The following is a 14,177-nucleotide window of genomic DNA, read 5'->3' as shown; positions in this document are numbered from 1 at the left end:
ACTGAAAACAAAACAGTGAATCTAAAATGAAAGATGGACGTCTTAATGAGGCGTAACGCTAAATGAAATAACGCTCATATGTTCAAATATTTAAAGAGCGCCCAATATACTGTATAATCAGGCATCTAATTAGTATAGTGCAGTTGCATATTTAATATTACACACATTTTTATATAGAGCATATTTATTAGATCATGCTCAGTTTCCTAATCGTGTGTCTATGTATAATAACGTGCAAGCAGCACAGTTAATTGATTAATATCAAGCAATAAACTGAGGGCCGTAAGTCAGCCTCCCAGGCTTGGTAAGTCTGCCACAAGAGTAATAAGTGAACGTATCGTATGCCCAAATGTGATGTGTCACCTGCCGATTAGATTATATATTGAAGATTACATATATTACATTGGATTGAAGGAAATGAAATACTGCATTATGAATTTTTTAAGATTGTTCATCTACTAGTGAGTTGCTGCACCTGGTAATGCCCTATTCTAAATGTGTTCCTATGTTTTCAAGAAAAATAACAGAGGAATGAAACAATGCAGAGTTCTAGGAATAGTTGCTGTACAATTATGTTATGAAGAATGTAAGTTTCTACTAAAACAGATATTTCAGAAGAGCATTATGGTGGATTCAGCCATTGGTGAAAATAGTCCAAGGGCAGACAGATTGGCCGTGGTTCTCCTAACTAGAGGGTCATAGCATAATAGAGATGTATAAGGCTGTGATGTTTGGGTTGGAGACCTGTAGTCAGTCTGCACTGACTTCCATTCAGGCGTGTTTACTTTCTCATTTGTTTTTCCTTATCATATTTTGGGAGGGACCTCAGTGGAGGCTAGATTTCTGGATGGTTGGTTGTCTGGAGTTCCAGCTCCAAGGTTAAGGTTTCCTTACTGAGACATTGCTATTGATATTTCCTGCAGTTTGATTGTGTGATTCCCTTCCCAGTTATCTCCTATTCTGTTTAATTTAGGTTTGGAAGGTTTCCACATATTCTGTTATGGTTTTTGGTTTCTTTTTTTGCCATCATTCCTGTATGACTGTGTTTGCACGTTCCTAATCCTTTATCTCACTCTATGTCTGTGTGCATTTCATTTAGGTTTATTGTTGTTTTTGTGTTGTACTTGATTTATAACTCAGGATGCAGTTAAGTACACTCAGGACCAGCCGTCAACAAGTGGGGGCGCAATAACGTGATCTTAGGATACCAACATTTGCTATCAAGGAGGGACAAATCAGGGTCAGGTTTAGGGCAAATACTAGTCTGTTTTGGAACCTGTCGATTCAGTTGTAACATATGGTTTTCATCCTCATTTTGATGAATTCTCTAACATAAGTTCTGGGTGTCAAAATTAAACTTGGGGATGTCTGGAGGGAGGTTCAGTAACATAGTGGAGTTGCTCAATTTTGCTAGAAACAGAAGGCCGACAGGAAACATTTGACGGGTCCCATATTCAAAGTAGGAGGTAAGGTTTGGTTGTCATTCAAGAATATTAAGTTGAAAGTGCCAGCAGTGAAGTTGGGTCCTCGGTTTATTGGCCCATAAGAGATTTTGGAGGTATTTAATCCGCTGACCTTTATCCATCTTTTAGCATTCCGAATGTGTTCCATAAATCACTGATAAAGGAGTTTGCACCTTTGGTTTTGTTTCCCTCATTCCCGCCTCCTTCGGTTTCTTTCAATGAACTTTTAGATTACAAGGTTTAAAGAACTGCTGATTCCAGGAAAGTTCATAATTCCATTCAGTATTTCTTCCAATGGAAGGGATATGGACCGGAGGAGAGATCCTGGGTTCCTGCTCGAGCTGTAAAGGCCGAATGTCTTGTCCAGACCTTTCATTGTAGGTTTCCTGGGAAGCTTGGGGTCCGGTGACTGCCCTTGAAGAGTGGGTACTGTCAGAATTCCACCACTTACGGTGTCCGATGGATGCTGTAAATGACAGCTCTGCTGCCATTGGGATCAAAGGCTTGCTGAGCTGTCAGAATTGTGAATGACAGCTCAGCCATCCTATCAGGCTGGGTCTGTGGGATGTTTCAGGTGTCTTTCATTCTAGATTTCATTCTAGATTATTAAAGTGTTATTTAGTCCCTTGACAATGGTCAGACCATAGCCAATTGTAGCTGTGCTCAAGCAGTGTGTGCTTACTAATGATGGGCGAACCCCCCGATGTTCGTGAACTTTTTGTAAAGTTTGAGTTCAGGTTCTGAGATAATGCAAACTTGCGTCCGAACCCTGAACTTGGACTTTACAGTTATGGGATGGGGCAAGGGGGTCTGTAAAATAAAGAATATAGTTAATAATAAACATTGTCATTATACTTACCGCTAGCGCAACGGGTCTTTCAGACCTGCTCAGCCGCTGTCTCCCGGACGCTTCTGCTTCCGGGTCTGATCATTAACTTCCAGCGGTATTTACTGCACTGCTCATCACTTGGCTGTCTTTTGCTGTTTTCGGACGTGTTTGCGTTGACGTCAGGGTTCATCCGAGTCCATGAGCCATGGACTCGATTGAACCTTGACTATCACTGTGTGAGTCTCGTATCGGTATCACCCGGCACGGCGCACACTCTCCTGACAGAAGCGGGTCAGCTGCATGTATTTCCATGCAGCTGAAGCACTTCTGTCAGGAGAGTCTGCGCTGTACCAGGTGATACCGATGCGAGACTTGCACAGTGACAATTAAAGTTCAACACACTATAAAGAAAAAGACATGGATCGCACATCCCAAAAAATACAATGATCTAAAGTCGTTGGGCAAAAAATTAAATAGAACATGAGGTTCTTTGTTACCATTCTGATCAGATTGTATTAAGCCCACTGCCGCGTCACGGCGAACCTCTTGAGTGGGTCCCTATTTTAAACCTTATAGTGCGGCATTGTGCACTAACCACTGCCGCAGCGACAAAGCGCCAGCAGGGCAGGTGACCTGGTACCTCAGAGCGCCCATGCTGCAAGGTGAAGCCCCCAAGGCTCCAGGCCCCACTGCCCCACTGACATGAATCCACCACAACAGCGGCCACCACACAGTACCAGCACACAAAGAGAAGTGTAGAAGGGGTTAACGCCGCACATCAGCCAAAATGAAACTGTAGAGGAGTTGAATAATATCTTTCTTTTTAATTCATCGGTCTATGGGTTGCGAGGTCAAAACGACCTCGAAACGCGTAGACCGATGAAATAAAAAGAAAGATATTATTCATCAACTCCTCTACAGTTTCATTTTGGCTGATGCGCGGCGTTAACCCCTTCTACACTTCTCTTTGAACGCTCTTCCACGTGGGGCTGCAGCAGACGCCATTATCTCATGCTTGTCAGTAGTTGTGACTTTCACAACCATACTAGGTGAGTGTATATCTCCTATATACTGCACTTGTCCATCTGGTGTTATACTATTAGCGCTTCTTAATTTTAGATTTAGTACCAGCACACAGTGAGAGGAGCTGTGTACTCGCCTCTCACTGGCTCCCATATGTGAACTGGGAGCAGGAAAAAGGCTGACCCCTCTTGCAGTCTCCTGCTGATTAACTGTTAACTGTTGTGGTGTTTTCGTGTCAGTGGGGCGGTGGGGCCTGAAGCCTTGGGGGCTTCGCCTTGCAGCATGGGCGCTGTGAGGCACCAGCTCACCTGCCCTGCTGACGCTTTGTCGCTGCGGCAGTGGTTAGTGCACAGTGCCGCACTATAAGGTTTAAAATAGGGACCCACTCAAGAGGTTCACCGTGGCATGGCAGTGGGCTTAATACAATCTGATCAGAATGGTAACAAAGAACCTCATGTTCTATTTAATTTTTTTGCCTAACGACTTTAGATCATTGTATTTTTTGGGATGTGTGGGATGTCTTTTTCTTTATAGTGTGTTATACGACAGTCAAAGTTCAATCGAGTCCATCGCTCATGGACTCGGGTGAACTCTGATGTCACCACGAATGTACCGCCCTGCGGGCTCGGCTGCGACCGCCGAGCCGCTCGGATCCGTGCTCGTACTGCGGATGGTGGCTCAAGCCTCTCACGGACCCGGGGGTCACGTCGCTCTGCAAGGGAGTTGCGTTACACGCAGGGACTTGGGTGAGGGGTTCCACGGCCGGGGCCGCGGTTGTTTGGTTTGGATTGTAAGTTCGTGACGCCACCCACGGGTTGTGGTGAATGGATGGACACCACCGCTGCCATTGACTAGGCCTCCCGGGGTCGGTGTTGCGCAGCTTGGTGTTGACGCCTCCGTGGGTAGGGGAGTGATGGTCCCGGGGGCCCGAGGGAGGTGCTGAGGCGGGGGAGCGGGTTGGACACTGGTGCAGTGCGGCGCGTTGCGCGGCCCGAAGGCACTGGTGTACTCACCCTGACACAATACACTGGAGTCTCTGGTAAACCAAACAGAGTGATGAACGGGGCCCACAGCCGGCTGCAGCTTCTCCCGGTATAGGTTGGTGGTTTCCGCCTTTCTCCTGCACCTCTGTGTGTAAATGTTTGACTCCTATGCCTAGACACCGGTAGTCCGCTCCCCGACTTGTATATGCCATAGGAGCCCGTTTGCCCGCAGACGCTGGCCCTTTGGGTCTCTATGCCTTGGCGGTGGATTTACCCTGTATGGTTGAGCTGTTGTCTTCTAACGGGTCTTGTGTGGGATAGGTCCTAAAGTCCAGTCCGCAATCAGTGGATTTGACTCGGCCCTGTCGGTTCAGGGCTTCGTCTGGGTCTGAGTACCCCTCCTGATGCTCCGGTTTCCAATCGGTTCCCCGGTTCGGTACCAGTGGGCCACCACCCGACCCCGGTCCCTACGGTTCCACCGGCTGTAATCCCAGCTCCTGCAGGCGGCCACCACCATCTGCCTCCTTGCCAAAGGTGACTGGGCTCTGACCCAGCCACCAGAGTAGTCTATGGCAGGCCTGGGCGCAGGTCTGCCCTGGACTCAACCTTCCTCCTTCTCTGTCAGAACTACTCTCTTCCTCAACTTGAACTTGAGTCAGTGTCTTCCCGCCTCCAGGCCTGTGAACTCCTCGGTGGGCGGAGCCAACCACCTGGCTCCGCCCCCCTGGTGTGGACATCAAACCTGGAGGGTGGTGACAAAGTTTTTAGTTTGACTGATGTCACCTAATCGGGAGGGGGTGTGGTGTTGTGTGTGACTACCTGGGACAATCTGACTAGTCCAGGGTATCACACAAACACAGCCAAAAAAAGCCGAAAACTGCCGAGTGACGAGCAGTGCAGTGAATACCACCGGAAGTTAATGATCAGATCCGGAAGCAGAAGTGGCCGGGAGACTGCAGCTGAGCCAGTCTGGAGGATGCATTGCGGGACCAGTAAGTATAATCATAATGTTTTTTTACTAATGTGCTTTTTTTTACAGCCCCTGTTCCCGAACTGGACCCAAATTGTAACACAACCTTCCCATGAAAACTCGTGTTCGGGATCGTGTGCACTTTACAGTTCGGGTTCGCCCATCACTAGTGCTTACCTTTTGGGCTGTTTTATTTTGATCTCCACTACTGACTGGATTTTCCTTCACTACCCATTTGGCTCACCCTTTTGTCTTGATCCGTACCTTCCTTATACTTAGTCCTCAGACTGTGACCTGACTTTGCTTTTGTCTTTTCCCTTTGGTTTGTTATGAGCTCCCTTTGTACTGACCCCAAACCTCTTGACTATTCTGCTTCATGGCAAATCTGTGAGTAGCAACTAATGTGGCGCCCCTGACCTGGTCAGGCACCACTGAGTACTGCACCCATGCTGGGAACAGTACAATACAGGTAATCCAGAAGGCTGACCGGGGTGTGGAACACAGGCGCATAGTGATCAGGTCTCACACATGTACCCATGAGAGGACCCCTGGGGATCCCAGGAGGGGGAAAAGCCTTGACCTTCACTGGAATAGTGGAGGGGGCCAAAAGCCTCCATCTCCTCTCAAGGGGTGTGGTAAGAGAGTCTGGTTGCTAGGTGGCGTAGGCAAGAACAGGAGAGGAGGGGCAGTGAGTCAGTTAGAGCAGAACTCCATAGGGCTCAGTGAGGAGCAGACCTGTGGGGCTGTTGCTGTCTAACAGCGCCCGCGCAGTGGCTACTGACGGGGGAGAACGGTCAACTAGGAGTGCTACCCGAAATCCATCTTCAGCTAGAGAGAGAGCAACGGAGTGGGAAGTAAGGAGACTGCTAGAGAGTACCAGGCCCAAACGGGCGGCAGATCCCGAAGCGGAGATAGATCCAGCTTTCTTTTGCTAAACCTGCCGGTGTGGGGCTCTCAAAGCCCACGCCACAACACCACAAAAAAAAGCCGCAGCCACGTAGCCACAGTTAGGGCCCATAGCTCACAGGAGGCAAGAAGCTGGAGTGATCTGGCCCAGGCAACAAGCACACGGCGAACGAAGGGGAGTGAGGCTTCAGCAACTTCCCTGGGTGACCCCCATAGGGACTCAAAGTCGGGGTCACCCCAAACCACCAAGGGCTAAGGAAGGCGAGTTAGTAGTCACCCTCACAAGTCAGCCTGAAGGACACCTGGTTCCCGCCTGGTTCATCCCAGCTACGCCCGGGTTACTCACCCTGCCACCTGAAGTGAGTAAAAACCCTGAAAGACATTCTGCCTGTGTGGAGTTATTCTGCGCCTTGTGGTACTACGCACCTACACCGGGCCCTGGGGCTTGCCTCACTCTCAGGAGGCTATTCCAACTAACTGCACACACCATCAGCCCCAGGCGACCCTCAACCTGCAGTGGCGGTCCCTACTGGCCGCAATACTGAGAGTGGCGTCACGACAAGAAGAAGATCTCCTACCTGTGACCAGATCCAGCTGAGTGGAGTCCCTGAAGGTAATGCACCGACACTGCACATGCGGGGCTTCACATCTGGCGTCACGAACAGGATGAAGATCTCCTACCTGTGACCAGATCCAGCTGAGTGGAGTCCCTGAAGGTAAGGCACCGACACAACACCTGTGGGGCTTCACATCTGGCGTCACGAACAGGATAAGGACTAGACCTGTTCAGACAGGTGACCATGTGCCTGGGCGGTCCGCTTGAAAAATTGGAAGCGCCGCCATATTGCCACCATGAAAAGCGCGCCGAAAAACAACAGCAGCCCGCGCTGGAAGAAGTTACCGCCCACGAAGAGGCGTGGCTACCCAGAGATCCTCTGCAGAGTTCTGACCTTGCCAGCTATGAGAGTGGAAGCGTCCAGAGACGTCGGGACAGAAAGGGAGCCAGAAGCCTGCTGCTGGGAGAGGAGCTGCTGAAAGAGGCAGAGCGGAAACTGAACAGCTTGCTACTGGAGGCAACGGCGAGTCCACAGCTGGAGAGTCGTGCAGAAGAGGGCGCAGAAGAAATGGCGTCTGACCGCAGAAATCCAGAACCGGGCTCCGCTGCCTGGTGGTATCGGGAGCTGGCCCAGTTCTGCGACCGACTGGAGACTTGGGTCGTGGAGCAGATTAGAGAAGAACGAATGGAACTGCTGGAGATGGCTGCCGCGGTTCGGGCCTATGAAAGGAGAGCCGCGCGCCGAGTGCCAGACAGGACGGCGACGACGCAGACCCCGATGCTGCCACAGATGGGTGAGTCGAGTGATGCCCCGGCCAGCGCAAGTGCCCCGACCCCTGCTGCCGCGTCCGCGGTCCCCGAAGAGGCGTCCGGTGCGGCGACGCTGAGCCAGGCCGCAGCCACGCCAGGTGCGGCCCGCCAAGCCCAGGCCGCCGCAGCGATGCCCTGCGCGGCCCGCCAAGCCCAGGCCGCCGCAGCGATGCCCTGCTCGGCCCGCCAAGCCCCGGCCGCCGCAGCGATGCCCTGCTCGGCCCACCGAGACCCGGTCCCTGCAGCAACGCCCAGTCCGGCCCGCAAAGAACCGGCTGCCACCGCGACCCTCATCCGCGCCGCAGGCGTAACGCTGACCCAGGCCGCCGCCCTGCTAGGCCCGGCCCGCCAAGACCCCACCGCCGCAGCAACGCTCGTCCGCGCCGCAAGTGAGGTGCTGAACCAGGCCGCAGCCCCGCCAGGTGCGGCCCGCCAAGCCCAGACTGCTGCAGCGACGTCCAGCCCAGCCTGCACAGAGCCCCCTGCAACAGCGACACTGATCCAGGCCGCCGCCATGCCAGGCGCGGCCCGCCAAGACCAGGCCGCCGCCATGCCAGGCGCGGCCCGCCAAGACCAGGCCGCCGCCATGCCAGGCGCGGCCCGCCAAGAGATTGCATCACCATTTTCCCCGGCCTGCAAGGCCAGAGCAGACACCGCTCCCCAGTCCAAAGAGGTCCCTGCTAGGAAGTCCCTGATAGGAGAGGACCCCGAATACTGGAAGCTGAAGGCTGACCTAGAGGCCCAGTTCCCACAAGAGATGGTGGATCGGTATCTGCTCCCTCCGCACACCCCCAAGAGGATTCCGGCAACCCCTGCAGCAACCACGCCAAAGAGTCCCCCGCCTGGGCCTGCTGAAGAAAGCCCATCCCCAGCACTGCCACCAAAGGAGTGCCAAGAAGAACTAAGGGGGAGAGGAGGCCAGGAAGCTGAGGAGCTGACTCCGGAGCCACCAGCAGTGGATCTATACTCAGAGCCGGAGATGTTGCCCTATTCCCGTTGGGATGAGGAAGACCTGACACCGTCCGCTGACGAAGATCTGCCTAAAAGTCTCACCTGGGAGTTTGCAAGCTGTACCACGCAGAGTTCAGGCCGCAAGACAAGGCGTCGCAACAGAACAACGCTGTCCCCTGCACCGCCATCCCCAGAGCAGAGAGAAGTCACGGCCAGAGATCTACAGGAGAAAAGGTTCCTGAGAAGAGCCAAAGCACAGGTCAGAGGACCCCTTTGTAGAGGAGTAGTGGAAGACTTTAACTTGAAAAGCGGATACGGCTTTATTGTGGCACCAGGTATGAAAGAGGGCATTTTCGTTAATAGGAGGGATGTGAGAGCCCACTTGCCCAGAGGACACCCTGGCAGAAACTTAAAAATGGGAGACACAGTGCAGTTCACCATGCACCAAGGAGAAAGAGGATGGTATGCCTTAGATGTAGCACCATGTCCCAAAGAAGAAAGAAAAGACAGAGATAAAGAAACAGATGCAGCAAAGGAAACAGATGAAGATCAAGAAAGAAAAGACAAGGAACCTACAGATGAAACTACCTCAGACGACGACAAAGAGCAAGAAAGCAGCAGGTGCCGCAGCCCAACAGGCCCAAGCCCTGGTATGGAGGAGTAGAGAAAAGTAAAGTAAGAAGAGAAGTTACCAGTTGAAGTTTTGAAAAGTTTGTTTTGCAACGTTTACGTTTAAGCATGTGCCCACAAAAACTATTGTGAGAAAACCATAAACCTTAAGGCTATGAACTGGCTATAGCCACAAACTCTCGCAGTGTAAATAGTTACACCAAAAGGGCACCACCGCCACCAGAGTCAGCCTGTTTAGGGGTTTGGCTCGTCTGCAACCAGGAGGAGCCCGTCCGTATATAGGGCCTTGGCTCACCTGCGACCAGAGAGCATGCCTGTTTATGGGGCCTGGCTCTCCACCACAAAGAGGGTACCTGGTCAGCACCAACTGTGGAGGCCGCCTCTGCATCCTGCCAGAAGAGGCTGAAGGCGCGGATCCACCAGGCCAGGTATACCCTGAAACCACCAGCCCATGTAAGCCGCCTCTACATCCTGCCAGAAGTGGCTGAAGCCGCGGCCAACGTGAAAGGGTTTTGGGTGGGTTAACGGACTTGTGGGTGGAGGGTGGTGATGTATGGTACCTGGTGCTTTTAAATGTTTTACATGTTTTAATGTTTTATGCATTTTAAAATGTTGTCTTGCAGCCCGAGGACGTGCTGGTGATAACTAAGGGGGAATGTGGCGCCCCTGACCTGGTCAGGCACCACTGAGTACTGCACCCATGCTGGGAACAGTACAATACAGGTAATCCAGAAGGCTGACCGGGGTGTGGAACACAGGCGCATAGTGATCAGGTCTCACACATGTACCCATGAGAGGACCCCTGGGGATCCCAGGAGGGGGAAAAGCCTTGACCTTCACTGGAATAGTGGAGGGGGCCAAAAGCCTCCATCTCCTCTCAAGGGGTGTGGTAAGAGAGTCTGGTTGCTAGGTGGCGTAGGCAAGAACAGGAGAGGAGGGGCAGTGAGTCAGTTAGAGCAGAACTCCATAGGGCTCAGTGAGGAGCAGACCTGTGGGGCTGTTGCTGTCTAACAGCGCCCGCGCAGTGGCTACTGACGGGGGAGAACGGTCAACTAGGAGTGCTACCCGAAATCCATCTTCAGCTAGAGAGAGAGCAACGGAGTGGGAAGTAAGGAGACTGCTAGAGAGTACCAGGCCCAAACGGGCGGCAGATCCCGAAGCGGAGATAGATCCAGCTTTCTTTTGCTAAACCTGCCGGTGTGGGGCTCTCAAAGCCCACGCCACAACACCACAAAAAAAAGCCGCAGCCACGTAGCCACAGTTAGGGCCCATAGCTCACAGGAGGCAAGAAGCTGGAGTGATCTGGCCCAGGCAACAAGCACACGGCGAACGAAGGGGAGTGAGGCTTCAGCAACTTCCCTGGGTGACCCCCATAGGGACTCAAAGTCGGGGTCACCCCAAACCACCAAGGGCTAAGGAAGGCGAGTTAGTAGTCACCCTCACAAGTCAGCCTGAAGGACACCTGGTTCCCGCCTGGTTCATCCCAGCTACGCCCGGGTTACTCACCCTGCCACCTGAAGTGAGTAAAAACCCTGAAAGACATTCTGCCTGTGTGGAGTTATTCTGCGCCTTGTGGTACTACGCACCTACACCGGGCCCTGGGGCTTGCCTCACTCTCAGGAGGCTATTCCAACTAACTGCACACACCATCAGCCCCAGGCGACCCTCAACCTGCAGTGGCGGTCCCTACTGGCCGCAATACTGAGAGTGGCGTCACGACAAGAAGAAGATCTCCTACCTGTGACCAGATCCAGCTGAGTGGAGTCCCTGAAGGTAATGCACCGACACTGCACATGCGGGGCTTCACATCTGGCGTCACGAACAGGATGAAGATCTCCTACCTGTGACCAGATCCAGCTGAGTGGAGTCCCTGAAGGTAAGGCACCGACACAACACCTGTGGGGCTTCACATCTGGCGTCACGAACAGGATAAGGACTAGACCTGTTCAGACAGGTGACCATGTGCCTGGGCGGTCCGCTTGAAAAATTGGAAGCGCCGCCATATTGCCACCATGAAAAGCGCGCCGAAAAACAACAGCAGCCCGCGCTGGAAGAAGTTACCGCCCACGAAGAGGCGTGGCTACCCAGAGATCCTCTGCAGAGTTCTGACCTTGCCAGCTATGAGAGTGGAAGCGTCCAGAGACGTCGGGACAGAAAGGGAGCCAGAAGCCTGCTGCTGGGAGAGGAGCTGCTGAAAGAGGCAGAGCGGAAACTGAACAGCTTGCTACTGGAGGCAACGGCGAGTCCACAGCTGGAGAGTCGTGCAGAAGAGGGCGCAGAAGAAATGGCGTCTGACCGCAGAAATCCAGAACCGGGCTCCGCTGCCTGGTGGTATCGGGAGCTGGCCCAGTTCTGCGACCGACTGGAGACTTGGGTCGTGGAGCAGATTAGAGAAGAACGAATGGAACTGCTGGAGATGGCTGCCGCGGTTCGGGCCTATGAAAGGAGAGCCGCGCGCCGAGTGCCAGACAGGACGGCGACGACGCAGACCCCGATGCTGCCACAGATGGGTGAGTCGAGTGATGCCCCGGCCAGCGCAAGTGCCCCGACCCCTGCTGCCGCGTCCGCGGTCCCCGAAGAGGCGTCCGGTGCGGCGACGCTGAGCCAGGCCGCAGCCACGCCAGGTGCGGCCCGCCAAGCCCAGGCCGCCGCAGCGATGCCCTGCGCGGCCTGCCAAGCCCAGGCCGCCGCAGCGATGCCCTGCTCGGCCCGCCAAGCCCCGGCCGCCGCAGCGATGCCCTGCTCGGCCCACCGAGACCCGGTCCCTGCAGCAACGCCCAGTCCGGCCCGCAAAGAACCGGCTGCCACCGCGACCCTCATCCGCGCCGCAGGCGTAACGCTGACCCAGGCCGCCGCCCTGCTAGGCCCGGCCCGCCAAGACCCCACCGCCGCAGCAACGCTCGTCCGCGCCGCAAGTGAGGTGCTGAACCAGGCCGCAGCCCCGCCAGGTGCGGCCCGCCAAGCCCAGACTGCTGCAGCGACGTCCAGCCCAGCCTGCACAGAGCCCCCTGCAACAGCGACACTGATCCAGGCCGCCGCCATGCCAGGCGCGGCCCGCCAAGACCAGGCCGCCGCCATGCCAGGCGCGGCCCGCCAAGACCAGGCCGCCGCCATGCCAGGCGCGGCCCGCCAAGAGATTGCATCACCATTTTCCCCGGCCTGCAAGGCCAGAGCAGACACCGCTCCCCAGTCCAAAGAGGTCCCTGCTAGGAAGTCCCTGATAGGAGAGGACCCCGAATACTGGAAGCTGAAGGCTGACCTAGAGGCCCAGTTCCCACAAGAGATGGTGGATCGGTATCTGCTCCTCCGCACACCCCCAAGAGGATTCCGGCAACCCCTGCAGCAACCACGCCAAAGAGTCCCCCGCCTGGGCCTGCTGAAGAAAGCCCATCCCCAGCACTGCCACCAAAGGAGTGCCAAGAAGAACTAAGGGGGAGAGGAGGCCAGGAAGCTGAGGAGCTGACTCCGGAGCCACCAGCAGTGGATCTATACTCAGAGCCGGAGATGTTGCCCTATTCCCGTTGGGATGAGGAAGACCTGACACCGTCCGCTGACGAAGATCTGCCTAAAAGTCTCACCTGGGAGTTTGCAAGCTGTACCACGCAGAGTTCAGGCCGCAAGACAAGGCGTCGCAACAGAACAACGCTGTCCCCTGCACCGCCATCCCCAGAGCAGAGAGAAGTCACGGCCAGAGATCTACAGGAGAAAAGGTTCCTGAGAAGAGCCAAAGCACAGGTCAGAGGACCCCTTTGTAGAGGAGTAGTGGAAGACTTTAACTTGAAAAGCGGATACGGCTTTATTGTGGCACCAGGTATGAAAGAGGGCATTTTCGTTAATAGGAGGGATGTGAGAGCCCACTTGCCCAGAGGACACCCTGGCAGAAACTTAAAAATGGGAGACACAGTGCAGTTCACCATGCACCAAGGAGAAAGAGGATGGTATGCCTTAGATGTAGCACCATGTCCCAAAGAAGAAAGAAAAGACAGAGATAAAGAAACAGATGCAGCAAAGGAAACAGATGAAGATCAAGAAAGAAAAGACAAGGAACCTACAGATGAAACTACCTCAGACGACGACAAAGAGCAAGAAAGCAGCAGGTGCCGCAGCCCAACAGGCCCAAGCCCTGGTATGGAGGAGTAGAGAAAAGTAAAGTAAGAAGAGAAGTTACCAGTTGAAGTTTTGAAAAGTTTGTTTTGCAACGTTTACGTTTAAGCATGTGCCCACAAAAACTATTGTGAGAAAACCATAAACCTTAAGGCTATGAACTGGCTATAGCCACAAACTCTCGCAGTGTAAATAGTTACACCAAAAGGGCACCACCGCCACCAGAGTCAGCCTGTTTAGGGGTTTGGCTCGTCTGCAACCAGGAGGAGCCCGTCCGTATATAGGGCCTTGGCTCACCTGCGACCAGAGAGCATGCCTGTTTATGGGGCCTGGCTCTCCACCACAAAGAGGGTACCTGGTCAGCACCAACTGTGGAGGCCGCCTCTGCATCCTGCCAGAAGAGGGCTGAAGGCGCGGATCCACCAGGCCAGGTATACCCTGAAACCACCAGCCCATGTAAGCCGCCTCTACATCCTGCCAGAAGTGGCTGAAGCCGCGGCCAACGTGAAAGGGTTTTGGGTGGGTTAACGGACTTGTGGGTGGAGGGTGGTGATGTATGGTACCTGGTGCTTTTAAATGTTTTACATGTTTTAATGTTTTATGCATTTTAAAATGTTGTCTTGCAGCCCGAGGACGTGCTGGTGATAACTAAGGGGGAATGTGGCGCCCCTGACCTGGTCAGGCACCACTGAGTACTGCACCCATGCTGGGAACAGTACAATACAGGTAATCCAGAAGGCTGACCGGGGTGTGGAACACAGGCGCATAGTGATCAGGTCTCACACATGTACCCATGAGAGGACCCCTGGGGATCCCAGGAGGGGAAAAGCCTTGACCTTCACTGGAATAGTGGAGGGGGCCAAAAGCCTCCATCTCCTCTCAAGGGGTGTGGTAAGAGAGTCTGGTTGCTAGGTGGCGTAGGCAAGAACAGGAGAGGAGGGGCAGTGAGTCA

At 53.9% G+C, this 14,177-nt stretch overlaps 1 protein-coding gene across 1 annotated transcript in view; it reads right to left on the bottom strand.

The window, feature by feature from the left end:
- MINAR1 (membrane integral NOTCH2 associated receptor 1) overlaps nt 1-14,177 on the bottom strand; it is a 171,682-nt gene that overhangs the window by 70,338 nt on the left and 87,167 nt on the right. The window lies entirely within an intron of this gene.

The sequence above is a fragment of the Anomaloglossus baeobatrachus genome, chromosome 4 (assembly GCF_048569485.1).
Source record: "Anomaloglossus baeobatrachus isolate aAnoBae1 chromosome 4, aAnoBae1.hap1, whole genome shotgun sequence".
Taxonomy (NCBI): Eukaryota; Metazoa; Chordata; class Amphibia; order Anura; family Aromobatidae; genus Anomaloglossus; species Anomaloglossus baeobatrachus.
Note: the sequence above shows the minus strand (reverse complement) of the source record. Positions and strands in the feature narration are given on the sequence as shown.